Source organism: Lactuca serriola, chromosome 3 (genome assembly GCF_051521515.1).
Source record: "Lactuca serriola cultivar US96UC23 chromosome 3, Lser_US96UC23_V15, whole genome shotgun sequence".
NCBI classification, from domain to species: domain Eukaryota; kingdom Viridiplantae; phylum Streptophyta; class Magnoliopsida; order Asterales; family Asteraceae; genus Lactuca; species Lactuca serriola.
Window position 1 is genome coordinate 208,680,305 of NC_136410.1, and position 16,424 is coordinate 208,696,728.

The window sequence follows — 16,424 nt, forward strand, 5'->3', positions numbered from 1 at the left end:
AAGAGACCTTTTAAACCCAACAAACTTTACTTTATACCTCTAAAAATTAATAAATTAAGTTTGGGGACCATTTAAACCAAAACCAAAAAGTTGATTCGACAATAGTGACATTAATCCCAAGTAAAAATTACATGCAACTAAATGGGAACAAGATCAATCGTGCCAATTGCACATCACAATTTATCCATATGTTTGATCCATGTGAATAGTTGTACTTTGATATCTTCTACCAAATTTAATTCGACAATAGTGACATTAATCCTAACTAAAAATTACAGGCACCTAAAGGGTAACAAGATCAATCGTGCCAATTGCACATCACAATTTATCCCTATGTTTGATCCATGTGAATAGTTGTACTTTGATATCATCACAATTTATCCCTATGTTTGATTCATCGAATATGAGATAGTTTTAGAGGCTTTGATGAAAGTTCCTTGTAAGAAAATAGAAAGGAGGTAGGCTCGCAATTAAGGAAGTTAGCAAGAAAAGAAACCCAGGAGTCAACCTTAATGCCATAAACTTTTCATTTATGGAAATTCATATTTTGGCGGGACGGAAGATAAAATCATTAGATTAAACACATTATTAAATAAATATTAACATATAAACACAAATTCTTCGGGTACATCAGATGAGAGAATGTAGGCCCATTTTCAGAAGGGAAATGCCATAAAAGCTCAAGTTATCATAAGTAGATTTCATGAAAATATGGAGACCCTCCATGGCATGCATAAAAAGAAAAACAAATAAAAGGTGTGATTGTCTAACCCTTTTTGTAATCTAGTATTCCTTAGTGGGAGAATCGTTGATCAAGATTGAGGCTATATCGGAGATGAGACATCTTTATATAAATTTTCTCCATTAGTACATGAATGTCATTTCTTCCATCACCAAGTCTAAGAACTCTCAGTAAGGGAGTAATACTCTTTATCAAGAATGTCCCTACTTTTTATATAGGTAGATTTTTCAAAGCTGATAACCGAATCAATGAATTTCTTGAGACGATGGGCAATAATCTTGAACAAAACCTTGAATGTAAATCTGCTGATGCTACTCAATTTTTTTTTGAATCGGCAATTTTATTAATGAAGCATCTTAAAAAGATACTAGGGGCCAGGAGTACAAAGGTTAAACATCAAACAGAGAAGAGAGGGCATATAGTATTATGTATAAATCAATGGTGATACGCACCACTTGACCCAATACATTTTATCACCTATTTGGCTCCTTTACTTTCTCCAAGTAAATACTGTGGCTTTGATAGAATCCACGATATTTGCCGGTTTCGATGATTCGCCTCTAAAAATCTGATCATTCTTGGCCTTCCACAAACACCAAAGAGTTCCGTAAATAATAGAGGTTAGGACCTCTTTCTTTTTCGGACAATGTCCTTAATTTCTGGTGAAGGCTAGCACCTCATTAACCTCTGAGACTAAAGGGGGGGGGGGGAATTCCACACCAATGATTCTCCATACTTATAATATCCTTTTCCAGACTGCAGGAGGTGAGAATGTAGGCAATTGATTCCTCTATGTTTGCACATAACCCGCACATTGGTGATGGGACAGGAATGTTCCTCCTATATAACGCCTCTGCCGATTGGATCCTTCCCTATTTTGCACGCCAGATAAAACTCACCACCTTTTAGGAACTGAATTCAACCACTAAAACTCACCATCACAAACCAGATAAGATGCTCTGTCAAGTCTACCTTGCAACCCCGCCACACAAAAAATTCCCATTCACCACATAGTCCAATCTCCACGTTAACCCCCCATCATGCGTATTCATTATCTCCATCACATCTATATTCAACATCCAAAATCCATTCTTAGCTTTGTCAATACTTGACCATACCCACCCCTATTATGTTTTGCAAAGCAATACCAAGGCCGGTTTGTAGGGTTATGGAAACCACTTAGAATTTGGGACCAGAGAGTTTGAGGGCTTGATTTGAACTTCCCTCACCCCTTTAGACAAAGGGAATTCCACCGTTGGGGTGCCATTGACCAATATTGATGCCCTCGCCGGCGTAAGGCATCCATTTATCCATCTTCTCCATTTTAAACTGAATTTCATCTGTTCCATAACCGAGTCAATATACTCCCAATTCATGGAGTCAAACGCCTTGTTAAAATCCACCTTGAATAGTAGTGCTTTCCTATCACTTTTTGTCGTCCAGGAGCACACCTCATTTATTATCAATAGACCCTCAAGAATGTTTCTTCCTTCCACAAAAGCAGATTGCACATCATCAATGCACACACCAATATATTTTCTCACCCGGATCGCCAAAGTTGTAGCAACAATCTTATATAAAGCACCAATAAGACTTATTGGTCTGTAGTCGTTTAAAGAGAGTGGATCCTTTATCTTGACAGCAAGGGATATAAATGACAAATTACATCCCATAGAAAAGTTTCCCTGCTCTTCAAATGATCTAACAAATCTCATAATATCATAATTCAGCATATTTCGGTAAGTTTTAAAGAATTTGAAGGAGAATCTGTCCGGTCCCGGGGCCTTTTCCGATCCACAACACCATATTGCATTCCTGATTTCCTCAACAGAGAAAGGCAACTCAAGGAAGGAGCTCGTCTCCGGAGAAAGTTTTTTGAATCTGTTGCTTCTAATTTTTGGCCGAATCTTCCATTTTTCTTCAAATTTTCCTGAAAAATACTGCAAAATCTCACTTTTAATGGCGTCAGGACTCAAAACCCATTGACCATTAATCACCAGCTCGTGTATTTTATTCCTCCTGTTTTGGTTATTCACATAACCATGGAAGGAGGTGTTTTCATCCCCGTCAGCCACCGATTTCACTTTCGCCTTTTGCTTCAAGTCCATTGTTGCCACCCTTTCGAGATCTGCAATCCTACGAACACAGTTGGACTGATTCCCCAACTCTTGGGGAAACAACTCTTTAGATTCCGCTGAAACATCTAGTTGTGATATCTTATTCCTGTACTCTTCCAACTCCTTAGTTTTTGAAGCCAGACCAATTTCCCGCCATCTCTTAATTTCCTTCTTTAAGAATCGAAGCTTAGTAGCCAGGAAAGCATCAGCACACCCATGGCCTTTAAAATTCTTCCATGCCTCCATCACCACATCATGAAAACCCACCCTTGACATCCATGAATTAAAAAATCTGAATGGTATTGGACCAAAGTCCTCATAGGATGTTTTCAGCATAATGGGGCTATGATCCGATAATTCCCTATCAAGGACCGTTACCGAGGATCCCGGAAAGGAATCCATAAAATTATCACATACTATAAATTTGTCTAATTTACTTATCTTACCACCATCTTCAGGTCTAAAATATGTGAACTTGTATCCCCCCATTCTTAAATCATGTAGAGCACATAGAGAATAAATTCATTGAAGTCATCAGCAGAAACATGACAAAATCTAGAATTAACCCGCTCCTCCTTTCTATGGACTACGTTAAAATCTCCACCATGGGTCCGAATCGCCATTCTACTAGATTTGATTTGAGCTAGATTTCCCAAAATTCTTCTTTTCTCTATCAAGGTGTGTGGCGCATAAATGTTTCAATGGCAAGGTCGATGTTTATGCCCACCCATCGACCAAAAACAATAAAAAAAAAGTGCCTTGTTTTTATTGTATCTGATACTCTGAAAGCCCCATCATCCCAAATTGTAATCAGACCTCCAGATAACCTAGTTGCTTCAGTTAATTCAAAACCAAAGCTATTGTTTATCTAGCAGTTCCGAATATTTAATTGGAGTGAAGAGGCGAAACCCAATTGGGATTCTTGGAGGCACATCACCGAGACCCTGTGCTCTGAGCATAATCTCGTAACCCATATTTTCTTTAGGGCTTCACCAATTCCTCTAACATTTAAAGAGAGCATATTCATTGGGGAATATTGTTCTCACCATTCATACCCATTACCTCCTCTAAGACTTTATTCCCAATTTCAATGTCTACATCGACCAATTTACCAATCTCCACTGTGAGGGCAGTCTTGGTGATATCGACAAGACGATGAGGATGCGTAGTCAGACCCCATGGATGAGTGGAGGGGTTTGAAGTCGAACCATCATCGTCACCATCCGGAACGTGATCGGAAGCAAAGAAGTTGATGGGGTTACAATTCAAATCTAACTGAGGAGGAGAGGAGCGTTGCGTCTTCTTCCTGTTAGACCCATCATCTAGAGATTCAACATCCGGATCCAAATCATCCATATTCCCAATTAGAGGCCCAAAATATTTAGGAAGTTTCCTAGCACCATTGTTTACCGGCTCACTTTTAAATGGCCCAAAACACCCAGATTTTATTAACTCCGAATTTAAACAAAGATTATTCACCTTATTTTCCTCAGAAGTCGCGACATCAGTTGAACAGTCAACAGGATGGTCAAAGTCTCTATTCACATGTTGGCATTTAATCCCGGGAGACAGTTGAAGTTCCCCATGAATTAGGTCCACCCCGGATGTATGGGCTTTGGTTACCGGCATTTCACCCACCAGAGACCTGGTTTCCAACGAAGGCTCACACTCCACAACCATCAACTCCGATACAACCGTCTTTTCAGCCTCAGTATTACCATCGGACTGGAATTCTCCTGCTTCCAACTCATCACTGAACAAACCTCCATTAGTAGGTTCCCTTCTTGACGAGTCAGTTTTCTCTGAAATACCATCTTCGTCTCCCTCAGGGTTTAAATCATCCATCTCCACCGAGTTCTCCATATCGCAAGATCCATCCTGCACATCATGATCGTCCATTGACCAGTGACGGAAAAGGAGACTAGTCAAAATCAGCTTCATCAATTCCCACCCATAGTGTGTGTGTGTGTGTGTGTATATATATATATATATATATATATATATATATATATATATATATATATATATAAGGAAGATGAATGAAACATTACAAATCCTATTAAGAGAGTGTATTGTTCAAAATGTTTGGTTAAATTACTAAAAGTAAAAATTAATACTCCCTTCGTCCCAAAATTATAGTCCATCTTTTCTTTTTGGTTGTCTCAAAATAATAGTCAATTTCTAAAAATAAATAATATTTTTACCAAAACACTCCTCATTATTACTTAACCAACTAAGCATTTAATGGAACATTAAATGAAAATAAAGACAAAACTGTCATTTTATTAAATATAGTTAATGGTAATTAATGTTTTTCTTAATTATAAGACCTCAAAATGCTTTCCTGTGATACATATAAAAATAACCATGAATTATAAAATTCGAAAGTGCATTGACCACGTCTTGATGAAAGCCAACCACAAGTATAAGGCAGTGGTCGAAAAGGAACCTAAGGAGGGACAAAATAGTAGTTTGCGCCATCTAGCTACAAAGTGATTATCATTGAGGATTTTTTTATAGTTTACTTAGCTTCCGTCCATCTTCATTCATCTAGATGAACTTCCAACCTGACAACCTCCAATGTTATACTTTAAGTCATTAAGTGTACTAAGAGGAAATACATGTCATATTTTCACTTGCCTTCATTAAAGTCCTAATCAAATTACATGACCACTCGAGCAAAGTTTTAAGGTTTAAAATTTAACACAAATAGAGGATATGTCCGTTATAGATTGAGGACCCTAGACTTTACCAAGACTCACAAGTCCGCTAGTACCCATCAATGAGCTAATGACAACTACATAGGAACAAATTTAAATGACTAAGAATGTTATTTAAATTGTTTGGATAGCAAATACAGAATACACCATCAGATTTACATCTGACTTTAATAGCCATGCAATCGAATTAAAAAGAATCTTATAATTATTTCAAGGGAATGCTTGAGAAATCTTCCATTTGGGTTTCTTTCCACTAGTGAAATTAATTTGATGTTCAACTCATTACTGATCAAATCCATTCAATCATTTTCTTTCTCTAGATAAACTATATATATATATATATATATATATATATATATATATATATATATATATATATATATATATATATATATATATATATATATATATATCCTCTCTAATAAATGAAAGTAATTTTTGCCACCTGTCATTCTCTCATTCAATTTGCCAAACGTCATTTTGTGGTTATTCTGAATTAATTTTTTTTTTCCAAATGTCATTTTATTAGTTTTTATATTTTATTAAATTCCACATAATATTTTAATGTAATAATTGCAATAAATGTAGTAATAAATGGATATTAATTTCACTAATAAATTTACCTTTTAATTTTAAAATTCTCAAAATTAAAGTTCTTTACATTCTTTTCTTTATTTAATTTTTTTTAATTTAAAAGATAAAAAAACATTTCCATTAGAATAAATCATTATTTTTCTTATTTTCTTATAAATTCAAAATTCTCAAATATTTTGACATTTATATTTAATTTTTTTTTAAATTAACTCATGTAATACATGGGTCTCACAACTAGTATATATATATATATATATATATAAAGAGAGAGAGAGAGAGAAGAGGGTTCAATTGAGAAAAAAAAGGTTGAGAATGAAGGAATTATTCTAGCCAGACATTTATTTTGCCGCAAAACACTTAGGCGTACCGGCGGAAATAGATAACGGATACACATGTGTTTCCAACAAAACATGTTTCCTTAAACTATGGTAATCATTACCTTAATATACCCAAAAACATATAATTTTTTTTTTTATTTTTATAAAGCTATTTTTATCGAAAAATTATATTAAATATATCAAAGTTCATAACTTTTTATTTTCTATAAATAGACATCCATATTGATATAGTTTTAAGATAAAATACAAAATTTATTTTTTTAGAGTTTTAGCTCTCGTTATTCATAAGTGAAAAAAAATTCATCAGATTTTTATTACAAAGGCCGACCCATGTTTATGCTATGTTAGTATGCTAACTGTCTTCATGACTCTCACATGTGTATGTGTTTATACGCTTCTAGGCTAAGGCCTAATGTCGGGAAAGGCCCGAAGACTAGTTGTATGATATTTGATTATTGCATGTGTGTTTGTGTTTATTTGATATATGTTATATGTATATCGAGCTCATCTCGATGACCGGGCGGGGCCCACTATATGTTTACTATATGTTGGTATGTAGTATTTTGGGGGAACTAACTAAGCTTTGTGCTTACGATTTTCATTTTTGGTTTCAGGTACCTCTGGTAGCAAGGGGAAAAGCTTGGGATGACTACACTGCACACACCATGATGTTTTGCCTAGGATATTACTCTGATGTTTTTGATTTGGATACTTTGGTTTATGAACATGATTGGATGTTTTCGACAAATGTTGTTTATTTAATAAATTAAAAATGAAATTTTTGGGACCATACTTTATGTATGTTACATGTGTATAAAGTTGAAGGTTCTAGAAGCGTCTGCATGGTATTTCCGATTGGATGGAAATTAAGGCACCCCTTTCACGGGATAGTTATGGATGGGCTTTTCCTATCAGATTTAGGGTTTCCCATGTCTATAAATAAGCTCATATGCCCATCATTGTAAATTTCTAGTTTAGTTTTTAGTGAGTGCTCAATGTGTGATATAACATTGAGAATTTGTAGTAGTTCATGAAAGTTAATAAAATCCTTTCTCTCTCTCTCTCATATGCCCATGGAGACAGGTCACTTCTTTTAAACGAAAATATATTCTACTCATAAGCTACTACTTAATTCCACCTATGTCCATGATAGGACTTGAACCCTCAACCTCTAGAAGAGACGGCAACACCTGATACAGTTAGGCTAGAAACCCATTGGTGGATGTAGGTCACCTTGACCGAACCACATTAGATATTTTGTTCATATTTATTTATGTTTTTCAGAAGTTTTTTTCCTCAAGTTTCATCGAAGTTTGTTTTTACACTTGTTTAAAGTTCTTAACTTGTTTTGTTTTCCAACACTTTTGGCTAGATAAATATGAATTTTCTCTCCCTCTCCATACTCTCTCTTGTTTTGTCTCTTAAGGAATTAAGATCATAAAATAAGAAGTTGATACTTGCATCTTTCTTTAAGTGATTGCTTGGGTTTTAACTTAAAGATTAAGCGTTTTCTTATTATTACAAGAAGGACTAGAATTCATATCATGTTGATATATTTTGGTGTTTCTTCTAACGTGGGTTTCTACTCTACATTATTCATCAAATTCCAACCTACCAAGTGGAATCAAAGACTTCAATGGTTGTAGTATGTTCCTCATATGGTGGTTTTAATCTTTCCATGTTTCTAAAATGGCCCTTGGTTGGTTAAAACTGTTTTAAGTTTATTCACAATTTTAAAGCTTTTGTTGCAGTTTCTAGTGCTTTTAGAAACCAATTTTTGAATAAAACCCAACAATTGGTATCAAAACCATTTTTGCAACATTGGTTACATCATTAGATTATTTGGGATAATCTTTTTTTTGGAAAACATGAATTCTTTTTCGTAAGAAAATTTCAAACATATTTACTGTGAAAACTTTAATATGTTTATAATTATAATTTTTATGACTAGAAGTTTATATGCATCTTTTTAGCCATAAAAGTTTTCTTAGAAAAACGAAGTGTTATTTTGTACATTATATATATATATATATATATATATATATGTGTGTGTGTGTGTGTGTGTGTGTGATGTGCATAAACTAGTTATCAACCATTTATGATGTTACTTGTGTTCATTTGTTAAATTGGGTGTTATATTTATTTATTCATATGGTATGTAATAATTATATATATATATATATATATATATATATATATATATATATATATATATATTTCATTATGTTTGTTTTTTGAGTAATAGATTAGTTAGGATAGTTTATGTTTATAAGAATGTAACAAGAATGAAAATGGTGGCCATTTTGAAGACCAAAAGTTCATGCACCAAGTTTTATTAAAGTTTTATAAAGTTTATAAAACCATTTTATGAATTTTCTACAAGTGTTTAAGCAAGTAGGAGGATGAAGACATCATCAAAATCTTTTTGTTTATTATGTCTCGTGGAAATGGACTTGGAATTTTTGTCATGACATTTTTGTGATGTCCCACAAGATCTCAGTAGTTTATGGTTGGTTTATCCACACATAGTTTATGCTCTTTGACGCTTGTTTTATGTTTATATATTTTGCAAATTTGTAAAATATAATTTTAAATTATGGACAATTTTTTATATACATAAAATGTAACAAATTGTGGTTCTAAAACAAAAGCGCTGTTCTTGTTATAAAAATCTTAATCATCGCAAATTTTGATGATTAAATCTTATAAGTTTAAAATTGAGATTTTAAAAACCTATAAAACTTCAAAGCTTATATGAAAGATATGTTTTATTAAAATGTTTATAAATATTTCTTTTGCGCTCAAACATCAAATCTTAATACAAGATATTAAATTTACAATTTGATTGCGTCAATTATACTTAATTGGATTTTATAAAATAAGCATTTCAATAAAATCTAACTTTGCTAAAATATAGGATAGCTTATTGGATGCATTGTTTCTATTGTCGAGAAATAGGACACTGGAAGTCCCATGGTTCATGAAAAGGATACCAATAAGTCTAAGACATCAAGGAAGTCCCTTAAAACATGAGTCTTGTTTCTATTGTCGAGAAATAGGACACTGGAAGATGAATTGTCCCTCTTATCTTAGAAGAACTGGCCAAAGCAGCACTTCAGGTATCTATCAGTTAGAACTTACACTTTTCATTTGACACTCAAGTACTTGATACTTAATGTTAACATACAAAACAAATATCAATACTTTTCTAAATAATAAGTTCTATAATAAGTAAACACCTTTTGACTCAAACATGATTTGAATCAAACGTATCTATGACATTGTTATCTTTATTATATAAAAAATACACATATTCTGTTAGGGTGCAAAGTTCTCCTTGGATGTGGCTTACCTTCTTGTGATGTGTAATAGGTTGGGTCTTTCCTATAAATAATAAGTGAGTGACTCTCATTTATGTAAGAACCATTAGGGAATCCATTTGATGTGAGATTAGACTAGTGAGAGAATTATTACTTACCCATTTGTATTGGCTTATTGATCTAATGGAGCTTAAACAATTTTATGTACTCTTTGTGTTCTTCATGATTGATTGATTCACTTGATCTTCATATTTCCACACATGTCATCATAATTGGGTCACTACAATTGGTATCGGCGCGGGTGATCTTGAAGTGTGCTTGAAGTTTTCAAGCATTTGATCCATGATGACAACATGATTTGGCGAATCTCAAATTTTTGTAAGTTCTTCATCTTTGAGAGTGTTTTGATTCTAGAAATCGAATTAGTTCGTTGATCTTCATTCAAATTCGATTTTCTCTCTCTAGAATTCATTTTGAAATCACTTATTTGGGAACCCATTTGATGTGAGATTAGACTAGTGAGAGAATTATTACTTACCCATTTGTAATGGCTTACTAGATCTAATGGAGCTTAAAAAATTTTATTTACTCTTTGCGTTCTTCATGATTGATTAATTCACTTGATCTTCATATTTCCACACATGTCATCATAATTGGGTCACTACAATTGGTATCAGCGCAGTTGATCTTGAAGTGTGCTTGAAGTTTTCAAGCATTTGATCCATGATGACAACATGATTTGGTGAATCTCAATTTTTTATAAGTTCTTCATCTTTGAGAGTGTTTTGATTCTAGAAATCGAATTAGTTCATTGATCTTCATTCAAATTCGATTTTCTCTCTCTAGAATTCATTTTGAAATCACTTTTTCTCTCTAGAATTTTGATCAACTTTTCTTTCTCTCTCTAGAAAGTCATTCGAAATTACTTTCTTTCTCGAGAGAGATTTCATTCATAATCACTTTCTCTCTGTAGAAATATCCAAGTTTTTGTGATATTTCTTGTTAACTGATCAAAGATAGTGTATTTGGGTTATGATTCTTGGATCGTGATGATTTAAGATGTCAAATACAAAGTCAATGAGAAACAATTTTATAGATTATTATTGGAAGGTGGGTTTATTATATGGGAAACTTTGATTTCTTATGGAGACAAAAAAATATGATCATGGAAAATTGATATTTCAACCTCTTTGTAATATTGAAAGTTTGGTTTAAATTTACATGAATATGTTGTGTTGGTTGGTAATCAAAAACCAAATAAAAAACTGACAAAAAACCGCAAACAAATAAATGAACCGCAAAAAACCGAAAAAAAACCGCAAAAACCAAACTGCATAAAAACTGAATGGTGCGGTTTCTAAAATTAAAAAAAAAAAAAACCAAAGTTGCGATTTTCGGTTCTGTTTTGGCCAAAAACCGCACCGAACAACACCATGCTCACCGTTAGCTATAGTGTTCACATCTGGAAATGATTTCGGGAAGAAAACACATTTTCACATCTAGTCCTTGCACTATCAGCCATTTGACAGAAAATACCCAATTTCGAATTGGGGTACTTTTCTGCAAAGAGTGAAGGTGTTTCATTTCGAGTCCCTGAAGTTTAGGAGTTTTTGCAGAATATACCAAGTTTGGACATGGGGGTATAATTCTATGTAGTGGGAAGATTTTTTAGATTTAGTCCCTGCAGTTGATGCGAAATGACACTTTATACACAATTTCGAATTTGAGGTAAAATTTCACATTTTAAGCTGATTTGTCACAAAGGGTACTTGCAGAATTTGTAAAGCTGATAGTTTTTACCCAGTTTTCGAAATTCTTGCAATTTTCACCCAAAAGTTTAAATTTTCACAAAAATTTGGAAGTTTTTCTTAGCTTTTCGTGATTGTTTTTGGTGCAAGATTTTCGTGGTTTCATTTTTTTCACACATCGAGGGGGAGTTTTGTCACGTTTATTCCTTAAGTGCTTCTTATACCCTTATGGGTTTTATAATCATTTGTTGATTATAAAAAGGGGAGAATGTTGAAATGGGTATTTGAAGATAATTGGATATTGTTTTTCAAAGCGGATTTGAAGACCAATATTACTTCAAGAAGGAGTTGGTCTTGATCGCGAGCTCGTTTGGAAATTGAAGTCGGGACATTCAATCCTAACTTTAATGGGGATAATCTTAGGGTGCAAAGTTCTCCTTCGATGTGGCTTACCCTCTTGTGATCTGTAATGGGTTGAGTCTTTCCTATAAATAGGAACTGGGTGACTCCCAATTATGTAAGAACCATTATCGAACCCATTTGATATGAGATTAGACTAGTGAGGGAATTATTACTTACCCACTTGTAATAGTTTACTAGATCTGATAGAGCTTAAACAATTTTATTTACTCTTTGTGTCCTTCATGATTGATTGATTTACTTGATCTTTACATTTCCACACATGTCATCATAATTGGGTCACTACATATTCCTACTTCAAGAAATGGATATTTGAAGGCAAATAGATATAGTTTATTTGACGTGTGTGAACCTTATTAATTTATTTATAAAAGTTACTAACGATATTTTCACTAAATAGTAGAGAAAATAATTATTAAGGAAATGTATAATGTAATGTATGACTTCCTTTCTAATTAATGTTTAGATTTAGTACATGATAGCTAATTAAATTTATAAACGAGTATAATCATTGTAATTATATTTTATATAATAAAATATAAATTTGAAACCTTTTAAAGTTTTTAAATATAAAGTTGAGATACCAATCAATAGAACCATTAAAAGCCTCAATAATAAAAAAAAGGATGAACTAAACCTTAGTAGATATGGTTTAACTTCTAATGAGTAGAGATAATCTTCCTTTATCCTTTTGGGATTATGGCTTGATCGCTATCAATTGTATTTCAAATACGAACTCCAACTCATAAGTATATAAAACACTTTATAAGATTTGGCATGGAAAAGCTCCATCCTTATCTTATTTAAATGTTTTGAGGATATGAAGCTTATGCAGGACAAAAGTTTCTAAACCCAAGATCCACTAAATACATATTTGTAGAATGTTCTAAATTTTTTATTTAGTTTATTGTTTATACAAACCCACCAATAATAAGGTTTCTTATTACTTTAAAAGCTAAGTTGTTAGAAAACATGCTTTTGATGACAAAACAAGTTAGAGGAACATGGAACTTGAAGTAGCTTAAGAACCATAGCCTGATATAGAAAAAGTTGGCACTAGCTAGTTTTAACAAGAAACTATTAAATATGCTTAATAGATATTTAGAAATTCAAATTGTTTGCGTATATGGTAGAAATCATCTTCGACCTGAGAAATATGTAATCTCTTATTGATGAGTTTCCTTGATAATTTTTGAAAAATCCATTACCTACCAAAATGCTATATCAGATTTAGACTCTAACAAATGAAATGGGATCATGAACACTGAGATTTTATCCATGTATAATAACCAAATTATTGCTTGATTAATGTTCCAATAGTGTGACTAGAAAGAGTAAGTAATTCTTGTATAAAGAAAACTGACATAGAAATCAGTACACATTTAGTAGGACTTGTTGCAAAACGTTTTACTCATACTCATGTTATTGACTATGGCTAAACCTCTTCTCAAGTAGCTATTATTATATCAACAAAGATATTATTTACCATAAGTAAATATTATGATTATGAGATATGACTAATAGATTTCAAGACAACCGTGTTCCTTAATAGACACCTACTTGAAGATGTCTATATAGTTTAGCCTGGAGGTTCTCTTAATCCAAGATATCCTAACATACTATTTAAGCTTTAGAGATCCATTTACAGATATAAAGAACACATTACAAGGTTGGAAACACCATTTTAATGATGAAAACACAAAGTATGTTTTTACATCAAAATGAAGATAACATATGTGTTTACAAAAAAAACTAGTAAGAGCATAATGATATTCATAATCTCGTATGAATAAGACATACTTAATCATTGGAAATTACGTTCTGATCATGTGAAGCGTTTCATATTGACTCAGAAAGCATTTATAAAATGAAAGATTAAGGAAAGACCAAATACATTCTTGGAATGTAAAATCTTTAGAGATAGATAAAGATGAATGTTAAAGTTTTACATCTTTTGTCTATGTTAACGATATCTTGAAATAGATCAAGATGCAAGACTCCGAAGAGGAATCTTGATAATGCCATATGGCACCATTTTTAGCTCACCTCAAAAGGACCTACCATAAAGGTTTGAATTAGATATAATGATTTGTATTCCATTTGTTTTGATAAATGAATCCATATTTTATGGCATATACACAAGACAATGTATATGATGATGTTATGAGCATATCATAAATACCAATCGAATAAATGGACAAGTCATTAGATGAATATGTAGAAATTGTTGAAGTAGTTCCTAAAAATAGAGAATGTTTATGAGTTAATAAGTTTTGAAGAAGATATTTATGTAAATTGTTACATAAGATGCTTACTACAAAACAAATACAAATAATTATAAATTATAATCGAGTTATGACTTTATTATGAACGAAGATAAGATATGTTGGAGTTAGCTCCAAGCAAACCATAATTTCACAATCTACTACATAATAAGAATACACTGTTACTCTAGAAGTTACAATTTGATATGACCAGATGAATAAGTGCATTGAAAAACTAGGTTGAGTCCTTCCATTTAAGGACCACCTAGAAATCTTTTATGAATTCAAGAGTGTAGTTAGTCAAGCTAAGAACTCTAGGTCACATCAGAACACTAATCATATTCACCAAGATATTTGTAGAATCCACACAAATTAAATTTAGTCAGACCCATTTACGAAGGCCTTCTCTAAGCAAAGCATGAAAGGTCACACTTCGTCTATAAGACTTCGTTATTAGAGAAATAGGACTTGATTTGGATTTAGTATTTGGATATTGGAATATTATGACAACAACTATTATAATGTTTTTATATATTTGGATATGATCTTTAGATTAATACTTGTTTTGATTTATATTAACATGTTTAATCCTTGTATGTTGTAATTATTCTAAAATTCCATAGTCGATCATAATTATGGGAACAATTATCAAGTAAGAATAATATGAATTGGATGGGTTGACTATCATAAGATGAATGTGGGAAAAAGGTTGCAACCAAGATTCATAGGTACTTGTCATAGAACAAGTGTTGAACATGACTCGTTTCAAGATCACCTCATGGATCACTATCATGAGTGAGACTTTATAAAGGTAATATGTTTGTATCCTTAATGCATGAGATACAAATTAGGGCTTGGGTGTAGAGAATGTTATGCTTTGATATCTTTAACCACTATTCCCTGGCCATGCGGTTATAAGGTCACTATCAGGTGTGGTATAAACTATAAAAGAGGCATATGTAGTCAAGATGAGATTTGTTTTGTTATGTGTTAAGAGTTAGACATCTAATTTGGGTTACCAAAAATGTAAAACCTAATGACATTGAACAAGATCCATATCTCATGTTAAATATGATGTATGTAACAAAAGGGTAACTTATAAACTTACCTTATACATCAATTAAAGCTTTAAGCTTTTGAGAATTGGATTTTGATAGAATGAAACTAAGTCATATATTATTGCAGACAGTGAATGTTGTTAGACATTCACCATTATATATATATATATATATATATATATTAATCTAGAATGAGTCTTGTACAAGTAGGAGACTGGAAGATCTATATGCTTAAGAATCATTGTAGAATGATATTTGTTAATAATATATGATCCTAAAGGGTCACACTAATAACAAATTGATGTAAATAATTTATATATAAAAATTTGATTTCTGATAAATATTTATATCTCTTATATAAATTATAAATTATTTATTTTATGAAACTAATAAATTTCAATAACAAGTATCAAATAAAATTATCAGGTTTAATTTATATAAGTAATTTACACACTTTTATATAATAAGGATGAGTCTTCAATATAAATAAAATGTATATCTTTTGTAAATAATAAAGTAATTTAAAGTAATTCATTCACAATCTTTGAGAGTAAAAACAACATGAACTAGATATGCTAGTTCATATTGTCCATAAATACTTTTTATAATGAGTTCTACATACTTTAGAAAGCATGTACACTTTATCTATGATTAAGTATGAGAATGGAAATGATAGTACATGTAATAAAATAAGTATTTTAATGGGATTTGAAGACTTCTTTCTTACATGCCAAGGGCTGCCAATTTCTTCATTTTTTTCTTAAAATTGTCGTGAATTAAAGAGACATGAGGCATGAGATGCTTGTTTTGTTAATTCAAAAGCCATACTACTTTAATCACTATACTTTATCACCTCAATGGATAAAGAGGAGTCTTGGAAATTTTTTAAGGGACTTTTGATCTCATTCTGTTGGCTAGAAAATTCTGAATTCTCTCTCCCTCTCAATACTCTCTCTTGTTTTGTCTCTTAAAGAGTTAAAATTATAAAAGAAGAAATTGATACTTGAATATCTATTTAATTCATTACTTGTTTTTGTCTTAAAGCTTAAGAGTATTCTTATTATTACAAGAAGGACTAGGATTCGTATCAAAGAATTCATTAC